At 41.4% G+C, this 12,438-nt stretch overlaps 1 protein-coding gene across 1 annotated transcript in view; it reads left to right on the forward strand.

Annotated features, from left to right (window-relative positions):
* The window catches only part of LOC115776876 (glutamate receptor ionotropic, kainate 2), a 413,631-nt gene that overhangs the window by 161,881 nt on the left and 239,312 nt on the right, over positions 1–12,438 (forward strand). The window lies entirely within an intron of this gene.

The following is a 12,438-nucleotide window of genomic DNA, read 5'->3' on the forward strand; positions in this document are numbered from 1 at the left end:
AGTGCTCTGACATGGCATTCATCTGCAGCAGATGTGGTCAGCTGCTTATCCATCTTTCCTTGTTGTCATGGAGATGAAGGCAGTCAAAGGCTCAAACTGATTTCCTTCTTCTATTCAAGCTTGACTTTTGTTACACAGTTGTTAATCTTATAGAGTAATATCTCCCAGTTAAATGCCTATTAGGCTCGGACCGCCGTTAAATAAAGAAAGACACAGAAACCCGTAGTTGATCTTTTAACCTGCAGGGAGAGTCTCAGTCAGCCAACACTCGTGTGTGGGTCCGAAAGAGAGTCTGACCTCCTTCTTCCTGCCGGCTCTTTTATTTTAGCGTCACGTGAGTGTGTGGGGGTGTGTGTATGTGTGTGTGACGTCAGGAAACAGGCGTTACCTGCTTTCCTCACCTGGAGGGTCCGGGTGTGTGTGAGTATGTTTTGTGCTTACAATCTGACGGTCATGTGCATGTTTATGATGAACACATTATGATACATAGAAAAACAGTTAAACGTTTATCTATTCTAACAATACCGATTTGAGAAAGAGAAATGCTTCAACAGAAAGTCATGAAATTAGGAACTTTATGTCCCTGCAACTCATATAGTATTTCTTACTATAGTTGACCAACTGGACAGTGGAAAAAGCCTTGTGAGTGTCCCAGTGTTTCTCCACCTTTTCTCTTCTGAATGCTTGCTTTTTACAGGCATTAAGTCACGAATGGCATAAAACAGTGTTGTGGACATGATTTGTTAGGATGGATATGAAAAAGGTCCTGAGGTTGAATCCACCGGGCCGATGTACCGTTTTTCTCTTACTGGGGAAGTCGAATGCAAAACCTTTTTGCCTCAAGTTCCAAATGAGTCCCGGGTGTGATAAGAAGCATCTCTGTCACTGTGATCTGAAACCTCTCTGATCAGAGCACACTGCCTGTAATAACTGTTCCTCCACACTGCTTACATACCACTCTCTTATCTGGGAACTCTGCCAAAAAATGTCAACCCATCAGAGACAAGGAAAAGAGAGTAATGGAGCAGGAAAGAGAAATGAGATGATGGGATGAATGAAAAATGAAGAATGGTGATAGAGAAGGGGTGAAGGGAAGGGAGAAGTGAAATCAGAGTCCTTGTGTTATATTCCCACAGTGACTGTTGAGGTGTTAATGCAGCCACTTGGTCTGATTCCAGTTGGAAAGCACTGGCAGCAGCACCAGCAGCAGCAAGATGTTGGCTACTGATTGAAAACAGTGGATTGCCTCAGGAGAATAGTAGATTTTTTTTTTCTAAGAGCAACATCTCACTGAGTCATGTTTCTGGATTGATATTGGAGAGTGGGTGTTACTCAGTTTAAGCCGTTTTGTTAGATTTGTGGCTCAATCAATAGTTTCCCACTTGAGACCTGAAATGGACTGTGTGTGTAATAACTGGACATTTTCACTGAACACTTAAAGCTCAGGGTGCTTTTATTGCTACTAGCTTGCAGCAAAAGCTGTAGGTCCTACAGTCACTTTGATGTCTTAAGTAAACAGACAGGAAAAAAAAACAAATTAAATAATAAGATTTTTCCCATCAGCATTGTCTTTATATCCATCTTTTTAATTTTATAATGTACTGCAGAAAGCTATCAGACAAATCAAGCTGTGTAGTTATTTTTGGATCAGTGACAAGCAGAGATTTATGTGTGTGAGGAGTGTGCTGTGACCCTGCTCATCAGTGAATTAATAGCTGATGGCAGTTTGAAAGTGGAGATTGATTAATTAGACAAATGGCAATCAGTCAGTAGCTAATGCATATTGACATGGTGAGAGGTTCCATAAATGTTTAACAGCTTCATTTGTGTGCTGTATTTATGGGTTTGTGTTGCATATCAAATTGAAATAAGAAAACTCTAAGGCATTTTATTTGGTGGTCTCAACAAAACATTACAAATAAATCCAGATGTCCATCTGGATTCACGTACATATTTCATGCATGTGCAGGTATGCAGTTTTGGACTGTTTTTTTTTTCTTTAATGTAAAGTAAACTCAGGTGTCATTATGTATATTTTTATTGTTTGTATATTTACTGACCATTTAAGATCATTTATAAAAAGCAACCCATTATTAGATTAACAGTAAAGTGTAGGCTTATGTTCACAAATCTTTGAAAGATACAGTTTTGCCTCTGTACAACACCAATGTGGATTTTGTTTTCTATAATCATGATGTGAAGGAATTTCAGCTTTCATTTAAGAAGTTAACAGAGTTTAGCAGAGAGACCCACAAACTGAAGCCAGTGTCAGTAAAGGTAGGACAGAGTATCTCAAGGGAAGAAATGTAGCATTTGGTGATGTCCATACATTCTAGACTTCCAGGCAGTTATTACAGTATTTCTGAACTGCTAACTCACATTTCCTGAGCCCATTTTCCCAAAACACAAATCCAAAGACTCAAACTACATTCACAAAACCCCAGACCTTCCTGTCAAATCCAAACTATCACCTCAAAACTCAAAAAAAAAACAAAGTGTGCCGATCACACACAGCAAGAACACGTTTGCCACAGAACATATGGTAGAAACTATACCAAATGATTTAATGCACAGAATCCAGGACATGTAGTTAACAGAAAATGTTTATTTCAAGTGTGTACAGTGAAACACTGCCATAGTCAGAGTGACATGACAGTGCTGAATGTAGACAAAGAAAAAATCAAAATCAAAACCACCACCACAGCACCACACCACTGCCCTCAGAAGCTAAAAACAATGCTTTATTTAAAATCCTGCTAGTTAGTGCATTTTGTTTTGAGCCTCTGAAAGTGGGAAACTATGTACATAAATGACAGTAATTCCTAAATATGTAATGCAAAAGTTTTGTTAAACATTATAAATAGTCTGTATTACATAATAAGTTAAAAAAAAATATATGAGAAACGTAGGTAAAGTCTGTGATAAGAAATACACACTGAGTTTTTGTAAAACCACTAAAAATGTAAGAAAAATTAACCAGACAAGCTTGAATAAGGCTGGTGACCTCTACAGTGACTCTCACCTTATGACCCCCCCACCACCAAAAAAAAAAAAAAGAAAAAAAAAGGTTAAGTGGAAGAGAATGAATGGATGATTGAGTATAAATTGTATACCTCTGCCAAGGCTGATAATTCCCTCCACACCACGCATGTATTCAGTCCCTGGATCATGACGGATATCTGGACCTGGATTTGTTTGTCATGTTGTCTTGAGAACGTGCTGCCCCTCCCTGAGCCTGGTTCTGCTGGAGGTTTCTTCCTGTTAAAAGGGAGTTTTTCCTTCCCGTTGACACCAAGTGCTGCTCATAGGTGGTTGTGTGATGATTGGGGTTTTCTCTGTATTTTTGTTCTTTACCTTAACAGTATAAAGCGCCTTGATGTGACTATAGTATTGTGAATTGGTGCTGTATAAATAAAATTCAATTGAATTGAATTAATTCTGCACCTCTTACCTTTATGCTGTCTTCAATTAATTGGGTGACAGAGAATCCCTGCCCTGAATCGTGGCTTAACATGCACAACTTGAGTGACCTTACAAGCGCCACACTCTCATTACCATAATGTCTTTCCTTGTTAATTGCCTTAGCTGCTGTCTGATTCATTGTGTGGTCTCCAATTTTGAAAGAGGTTAAAAAAAATACTTGGGCATGTCTGTAATTACTGCATTTATTTCTTTGTCATAAGTTGGAAGGCTTGTCATCTGAACAAATGGGCTGACCTTTGAGCCATCTAGGTCGTCTCTTTGTTTGTTGCTGCTCCAAAACAGTTTGTATTCAGAGCCACAGTGCTGCTCCTGAATCATTTCTATTGTCATATTACCATAAATATGCTACACATCCAGTATGGGTGCATTTAAATAAGGCTGTGACAGAAAGCTTTTTTCTTTTTGATAGATATCATTTAAAACCTGATCCAATAAGAGTTGTAAAAAATGTCACACAGACATCAGATATTTTCCAGGATTCATATTATCTGAACACCACTCAAACATGTGTAAGTGGGCTCTGTGAAAAAATGGAATGTGTCATATGAATAATATGACACACACACACACACACACACACACACACACACACACACACACACACACACACACACACACACACACACACACACACACACACACACACACACAGGGCCCTGTGTGTGTGTGTGTGTCATAGAATCAGGCCTTCTCTCCAACATGTCCTCCAATGCAACGTAAATATTCGTCGTTTCTGCAGTGCCCCGAAATACGACCTATATTTACATTTCCAAAATGATCGCTCCTACCTATGGCTTCACATGTCATATAGTCATGTCCATGGGTAATGTTGCTGTAGCTCAGGCGGTAGAACAGTAATCTATTATTGGGAAGGTTGATGGTTCAATCCCAGGCTGTTCAAGTCAGCATGTCAAAGGATCCGAGGGCAAAATACTGAAGTGCTTGTATGAATAAGACATGTTGCATAAAGTGCTTTGAGTGCTGAAGTACTCAAGTAAAGTGTTATATAAAAATGTAAAGAATAGGTTATTTAATTATTGATTTAACTTTTCCAGTTCCATCTAAAGCCATTTAGTCTGCATAGACATTTCAGAAATCTGAGGAAATACATATTTACATATTTTTTCAGGATCTGCCGGAGAAAATCAAAAACATTATTTACACGCACTTTCATTTACGACCGCTAGATGTCTCTTTATTTAAAATTTATTTATTCTAAAATGTAGATATTGGTCATAAAATGTGCCTGCAGAAACAACCAATATCTACATTTTTTCAATGAGGACAGGCTGCTTCTCTCCAACATCAGTATCTGACCTCACAAATGCGCTTCTGGAAGAATGGTAAAAAAGGTCCATAAACGCTCTTAAACCTGTAGAAAGCCTTCCCAAACGAGCCGAAGTTGTTGTATCAGTAAATGGTCAGCCGAATGGTATGTTACGCAATGGGAAGGCAGATGAGTCAATATTTTTGGCAATATAGTGTATGTTTCTCTATAACACTAACTGAAGGCCACCGAGAGATTATCTTCTAATAATACTTGTTGTCTGCCAGACTTCCATTTGATTGCTGTTCCCTCTGAATCATTGTGCCAAACAACTGAGAGTTGGGGAACTAAAGTTAGTGAGTGGATACACTGTGTCGGGTACACCATTACTGTACTGAGGCTGTATCAAGCTAATTTGCATGTGGAATGGTAAAATAACCTTCCATGAATTCATGTCTTTTGATGCAGTTTTATTACTGCAAGGATATTGGGCTATAGTGGCTCCTAAACCTCAAGGATTAGCATTCTCAAGTTGGTTTAGAAAATACATTTGAAGGATTTGGAATCCTTTATCGACAAATTTCACTGATGAACTCTTGAATTAATGGGCTTCTATTTAGAAACATTGTATCAACCTCTAAAACTCTAGAAATAATTTAAACATTTATTTTGGAGGTTCTGGGGAGAAATAATGCATATTTTTAAAAAATATTAACATATTTTTATATAAAAATATTAATTTGTGTCTTCAGAGGGAGCTTTGGGAAACACTGACAAATTGCTGTTAGATGTCATCACTGGGTTGCCTCAATATTTATGGCTGACAAGGTCACTAGCATTCTCCAGCAGCAGCAGATAGTTTTCTGGCAGCCAGTTTTTGCTCTCAGTCTGGTTGGCTCTGGATGTGGACTTTCTAGAACGTGGGAGATCATGAGGTGAGCCAGCGCGACTCTCTTAATTAAGAGAGGCATCAGGTTTGATACATTGAACTAGAATGGTAGGGGACTTGGGACAATCCTCATTTGTGTAAGCATGCTGGAAGAAAATCCTTAAAACCCAGAATGCAAAACCTATTGGTCAGCTCTGTGATCTTAGGCTGACAGTGGACATGGAGCTTTCTGTGTTTGGCCAGCCTAATCAGGACTTTAGATCTGGCTCCCAGGTTAAAGCAGGGCAGGTGGTGGTGGTGGGGGGTGTATCTCGGTTTGTGCCACTCAGAGAAGAATAAAAAAATCATTAAGGTCTGCCACCAAGGTTGCTGGAGTTGGGCTGAAAGACACCGAGTGCTCGCCGTCCTCTCAAATCTTGCAAAAAGTGGATATTACAGTATTTCACAATCGCTTAAACTCTAAACTCCATTCCCTAAATCAAATCCACAGAAACCTAAACAAACTTCTCCAATCACACACTCTTCTGGCCAAACCGTGAACACAGTTCAGGCACTTAGACACATCCGGTCCAACTCAATCACTCTCTTTTGTGCAACAGCAAACACATTCCCAGTCACTGAACACACTCCACACGTGTGTTGCTAAAACTTAAACACAGTCTCCATCACTGAACACAATGTTGCAAAACCATAAACACTGGCAGCAGAATGTGAATACAACTCCAACACCGCTGTCATCTGTTACACACAGCAACTCACAGTTGAACACACATTTGTAAAATGATCTGAGCAGACCAACTGGGCAGGATGAAAGTCAGTTTAGTGTGCAGGTGGCACATGTGCATCTACAATGGACAGACACATACAGAGAGGCAGAGGAGGAAGAAGACGAGGAGGAAGAGGACTAGGACGACCGAGAACCATTATCACCGATGAGATGCAGGCAACCATTGTACACCATGTCCTCATCCACAGGATGACCATGAGGGAAGCAGGACAGAGGGTCCAACCACTAGTGGAACAAATCAGAGCCGGGCCAGGGGCGGGACAAATGACCCGGCCCTTTATACCGAAATAATAAAGCTCAAAAAACATAATTTTACAACATAAACATGCCCACAACAGCGGGGCTTACAAGCCTCGGCACCACGGAAAACAACTATGTCATTTTGAAGTCCATCAAACGAACATGAAATATAACACACCAAGAGAACAACAAAAACATTGGACTACATGGTAACTAATGATAAAACAGCACAAATTCAAAGCAGTTCAGCACCACGGATAGCGATCGGATGATTTTGACACCCACTTTATCTATTTCAACTCAGAGCCTGTATCAGTAGCTTTTAAGTTTGGTAAAAATGGCACAGCGGCCCACATGTTCACAAACACAGTTTCAATATGAAGTACATTAGGCCTACTCACTACTATTTGAAAGGCATACGACAAGCCTTGCGCTCCGCGAACTCGTCCATGATGCTCTGTATGTCCATTTTCTTTGCTCTCTCATTCTCTATGGACAACATGGCAAGTCCACTCAGTCTCTCCTGTCCCACTGTGCTCCTCAAGTGGTTTTTAATGAGTTTTAACTTGGAGAATGAGCGCTCAGAGGTTGCAATGGTGACGGGAAGAGTCAAAAATAAAAGGAGGGTGGTGCAAACCTCACTGAATGTAGAAGTTACTGCTGGGTGGTTGACAAGGAGCATTTTTGCCAGATCCGCAACAGATTTTTGCTTTGTTATCTGGGTCCAAAAAGAGGTTCTAAAACAAAGCAGCTGGCCAGGGAAGCTGGGGGCGATGTCCCGACTGTAGTGCTCACTAAGCCGCTGGGCAGCTTGGTGTAACTCCTCATCTCCTGCTTGCAGCAGTGTGTTGGGCTGAATTGCCTCAAACATTTTCACAGTTCTGTTTAAGCTGGTGAATCTTTGGGACAGTTGCTGGATGATAATATCAAGACAGGCATTGAAAACATGCACCCAAAAGTTGCTCTCTGCGTCAGTGAGGCGGCTGTCTTCAGAAAGTTCATCAAAGTGACGCTTAACTTTTGTGGCCCTGGTTGCTTCAAACTGCGTTTGAGTTCCCCATTTTGTAGCTAGAGTCACTGGTCAGGGATATTTTGATGAGGGCTTTTATAACGTCTCCATATCTGTGCCTTAACCCAAAAAGCGCATCGTGTCGAGATGACCAGCGAGTGGGACCGAGGCGTTTTATTGTGACAGTTCTGCTCTCTGGTGTCATTAATTCACTGAGGAGCGCCCATCGTTTGATACTGTGACCAAAAAAAGTTGTACAGGTTCTCTGCAGTGTCATAGAACTGCTTCACTCCAGGGACATTTTTAACAGAGTCGTTGAGAGCAAGGTTGAGGTTATGAGCAGCTGGCAAGGGGCTCCCTCTCTGTTATTCTTGCCTGTACACCTGATTACGCACCACTCATATTGACGGCCCCATCATAGCCCTGTCCGCAGCATTTTGACAGATCTATTCCATTTTTCTCTGTAGAGCCCAGGATTTGGGTTTCAAGCTCTGATGCTGATGAGCTCACAGTCGCTTCAAAACCCCAAAACACTTCATTGATCTGTATATCTGTTGCAATATCCATGTCATTCTTAACAACAGTCACATAACGGTACACCTGGCTCAGCTGGTCTATCTTTGACACATGTTGCGTTGTGTCCATGATAATGGAATAAAACGGGGCTTGGTTTATTTCATTAACTACGGCAGCTTTCACACGTTGAGACAGGATGTAAATAATCTCATACTGAATCTGGTGACTTAGGTATTTCACTGACCCTTCTGGTCGGTTAATTAGCTCTTTCAAAACGGGGTCGTAGCGCGCTAATAACTCGATTATTGACAAAAAAGTTGCCAGCATTTTCCTGACCTAGAACTTCCCTGTGCCTCCTGAATGCCAGGTTGCATGAAGCCAGAGTAAGAGTGACATTTACAATGCGCTCCAGGACCTGTCTCCAAAACAAAGCTGCATTATGCACATTCCTCTCCATTTCATTGTCTATTGTGCTGTTGAGTTTCCACTGCTCATAGACTATGCATGCACCAAGATGTATTTGTGTGGATTCATGCTTTTCAACTTTGGCAGAAAGATGTTTCCAGTCTCTTATTCCATTTGCATTGTTGTAATACGCGGCATTTTGTTTGGCAAAAAGCCAGCAAGGCTCACAGTAACAGCAGTCTAATTTGGGGGAATAGCACATCCAGCTGCGGGGAAGTTTCATCCTATCTTTAGTGGTAGAGGTGTAACAACTTTCTGAAAAACACCGATTGTCTTTATCAGTGGGAAATGGACGTTTGGGTCTGCAGGGGCCCATCTTAAGGATATATCTTTTAATGTTGTCGTCCTGGATGTTTTCAGCAAAAATTAGCCCGATCAGTTGGAAAACATTCTATATGAGGGTTTTCATCATCTGTGGTCTGCGTGTCACCTGTAGCGGGAGGAGACCTGCTGCTGCTTTCATTTTCAGTGTCCAGCGCGGGTGAAACTTTGCGTGTCATAAAGTTCAATGTAAGAGTGAAAATAAAGCCAGTCCCAAAATCCCAGCAGATGAAATAATGTGGGTGCCGCAGCATGGTGTGAGTTTGCAACATGAAAAAAATAAATTTTGGTGGGAGAGAAAATAGGTTAAAAAGTTTTTCTTGTGCTTAGCAAAACAAAACTATCAAAATAGACAGGATTTGATGTAATATGGAACCTTGCACAATATTTAATGGTTTTAAGCTCAGACGTCTGATAGGGTAGTTAGTTCCAGTACCCCAGTCACCAAGTATGAATCCTTAATATTTTATCTGTCAAGTTAATCAATTACTTTTCTTTTCTTTATTTATCTTACTGCTATTTACCTCCAATTTGATGAAGTCATACCATGTGACAATAACACAGCATTTATTTCTACCAGAAAAATAACAGATGGCTTTGGAATTGTGAAGCTTTTAAAAAGTGAATTTTGAACCCTTGCAAGGTTAGTTTATCGCTGCTTCTTGAGATAGTATGTAAACTTGACTTGAGACACAGAGACAAGCACAGACACAAAGCAAAGAGAATCACCATGGTGTTTGAAGGGGACTGTTTGCTCATTTCCAGTTTCATAGGATTCAAAGTTCAAAACAATCCTTATTTATTGTGTTATTGGGATCACCCCCCCCCAACATTTAAGCCAACTTTCTTCTGATTGGTTGTCCCTCTCAAGCAGAAGGCTTAAACAGAAGTTAGATGACAATAACCTCAGATGACAATATCAAGGATATTGTGTCTCACTGCCTATAAACAGGTACAAGACTGGTAATTAGCAACCAATATCTAACAGTGGTAACAGATACTCTTACTTTATTTATTTATTTATAGTTTCCATCACTTCCTCTTTACCTATTTAGTGTCCTCTTTTTCCCAGAGATTTCACAATTACTCAGCTTGTTTCACTATTATACAGTAGGGGAAATAATTATTCGATCCCCTAAACCCAGCCCGAGTTCTTGCTCCCAAAAATTGGCTATGTGCTCATGTGGCACACAGATTACAGTCAGTCAATTATCAGATAGTTCTGATCTGAACTTTTGCATATAAAGCAAACTACACAAGAGGAGTCCCTGTGCTCAAGAAGGCACATGTTACAGGCCTGTCTTAAGTTTGCCAGTGAGCATCTAAATGATTCATAGAAGACTTGAGAGAAAGTGCTGGGATCAGATGGAACCAAGATCTTTGGCATCAACTGAATCCACAATGTTTTGAGGAAGAGAAATGCCTAGTATGACCCAGAGAACACCATTACACATGGAGGTGGAAACATACATTGAGACTGGTTTTATGCTAAGGGTACACAACAACATCACTGCACTGAGGGGCCAATGGACGGGGCCATGTAACATAAAATCTTGAATGAGAACCTCCTTCGCTCAGCCAGAACACTGAAGATGGGTCATGGATGGGTCTTCCAGCATGACAATGACCCCCAAAAATATTCAATTCAATTCAATTCAATTTTATTTATATAGCACCAAATCACAACAAACAGTCGCCTCAAGGCGCTTTGTATTGCGGGTAAAGACCCTACAATAATACAGAGAAAACCCAACAGTCAAAAACGACCCCCTATGAGCAGCACTTGGCGACAGTGGGAAGGAAAAACTCCCTTTAACAGGAAGAAACCTCCATCAGAACCAGGCTCAGGGAGGGGGGGTCATCTGCCGCGACTGGTTGGGCTGAGGGGAGAGAAAAGACATGCTGTGGAAGAGAGCCAGAGATTAATAACAATTAATGATTAAATGCAGAGCGGAGTATAAACAAAGTAAATAAGGTGAATGAAAAGAAATAGTCTATTGTGGGAACCCCCCCAGCAGCCTAGGCCTATAGCAGCATAACTAAGGGATGGTTCAGTGTCACCTGATCCAGCCCGAACTATAAGCTTGATCAAAAAGGAAAGTTTTAAGCCTAATCTTAAAAATAGAGAGGGTGTCTGTCTCCCGAATCCAAGCTGGGAGCTGGAGCTTGACAAAGGCGACTGGACTTCTTTTTGTTTCTTGAAGACGTTTCACCTCTCATCCGAAAGGCTTCTTCAGTTCTCAACCAAATGGTGGAGAGACCCAGGTATTTAAACCCCTGTGGGCGTAGTCCCCTGGAGGTGGTTATGACCCTCTATTGATCATGTGCTTGAACACATGTGCCCAGGTGTGAAGGGGGCGTGGGTCATATTTAATCAGTGGTTTCAGTTGAAACCAACTTAGGACTCCGCTCCATTGTTTCCTGTGGCCTATTGAGGTCACTGGAACAAAGGTGTGAATGGGGGTTGAGACGTCTGGGAAGGGAGCTCAGGACAGCACTGTAAGCGGGGGAAAGTTGGTGACGTAATCCACCTCCTCTGTTCAATGATGGTTGTTCACAGTGGACATAGATGGCTTCTTTCACTCCTCTTTCAAACCATCTGTTTTCCCTGTCCAAAATGTGGACATTGGCATCCTCAAAAGAGTGCCCTTTTTCCTTCAGATGCAGATGTACTGCTGAATCTTGTCCTGTCGAAGTGGCTCTTCTATGTTGTGCCATTCGTTTGTGAAGAGGCTGTTTGGTTTCACCAATGTAGAGGTCCGAGCACTCTTCACTGCACTGAACGGCATACACTACATCGCTGATCTTGTGTTTGGCGGGTTTGTCCTTGGGATGAACCAGTTTTTGTCTTAGGGTGTGACTTGGTTTGAAGTATACTGAGATGTCATGCTTGGAGAAAATTCTTCTGAGTTTCTCTGACAAGCCTGACACATATGGGATGACAATGTTGTTCCTCTTGTCCTTCCCATTCTCTGTAGTTTGTGTTTGGCCTTCATTCCTGTGCATCTTAGCTGATTTGATGAAGGCCCAGTTGGGGTAACCGCATGTTTTGAGGGCTTTCTTAACCCCTTAACTGGCAAGGGCCCGGTGACGGGCCGTTTGTAGTCCCTTTTATATGGCAGGCTAGACCCTCCCATTTTTATTGACACGTCATTCGGCCAATCATGTAACTGGCTGCACCAAATCACCTGACAAAGCTACGTGACGCCCTCTGAGTATTATTGGCTCTGGGAAACCCATTTCTTAACATTATTGGCCGAATGAGGTGTCAGTCAAAATGGGCGGGTCTAGCCTGCCATATAAATGCACTTCATTCGGCCCGCGGGCCAGACGCAGCCGATTAATAGGCTATGAAATGGGTTGTTCAGAGCCAATAATAACCAGAGGGTGTTATGTAGTTGTTTCAGGTGATTTTATTTGCTGCCAGTTAAGGGGTTAATGTGTGTGTGTTCCTTATGCTT

This window comes from Archocentrus centrarchus, unplaced genomic scaffold (genome assembly GCF_007364275.1).
Source record: "Archocentrus centrarchus isolate MPI-CPG fArcCen1 unplaced genomic scaffold, fArcCen1 scaffold_40_ctg1, whole genome shotgun sequence".
In the NCBI taxonomy this organism is placed as follows: domain Eukaryota; kingdom Metazoa; phylum Chordata; class Actinopteri; order Cichliformes; family Cichlidae; genus Archocentrus; species Archocentrus centrarchus.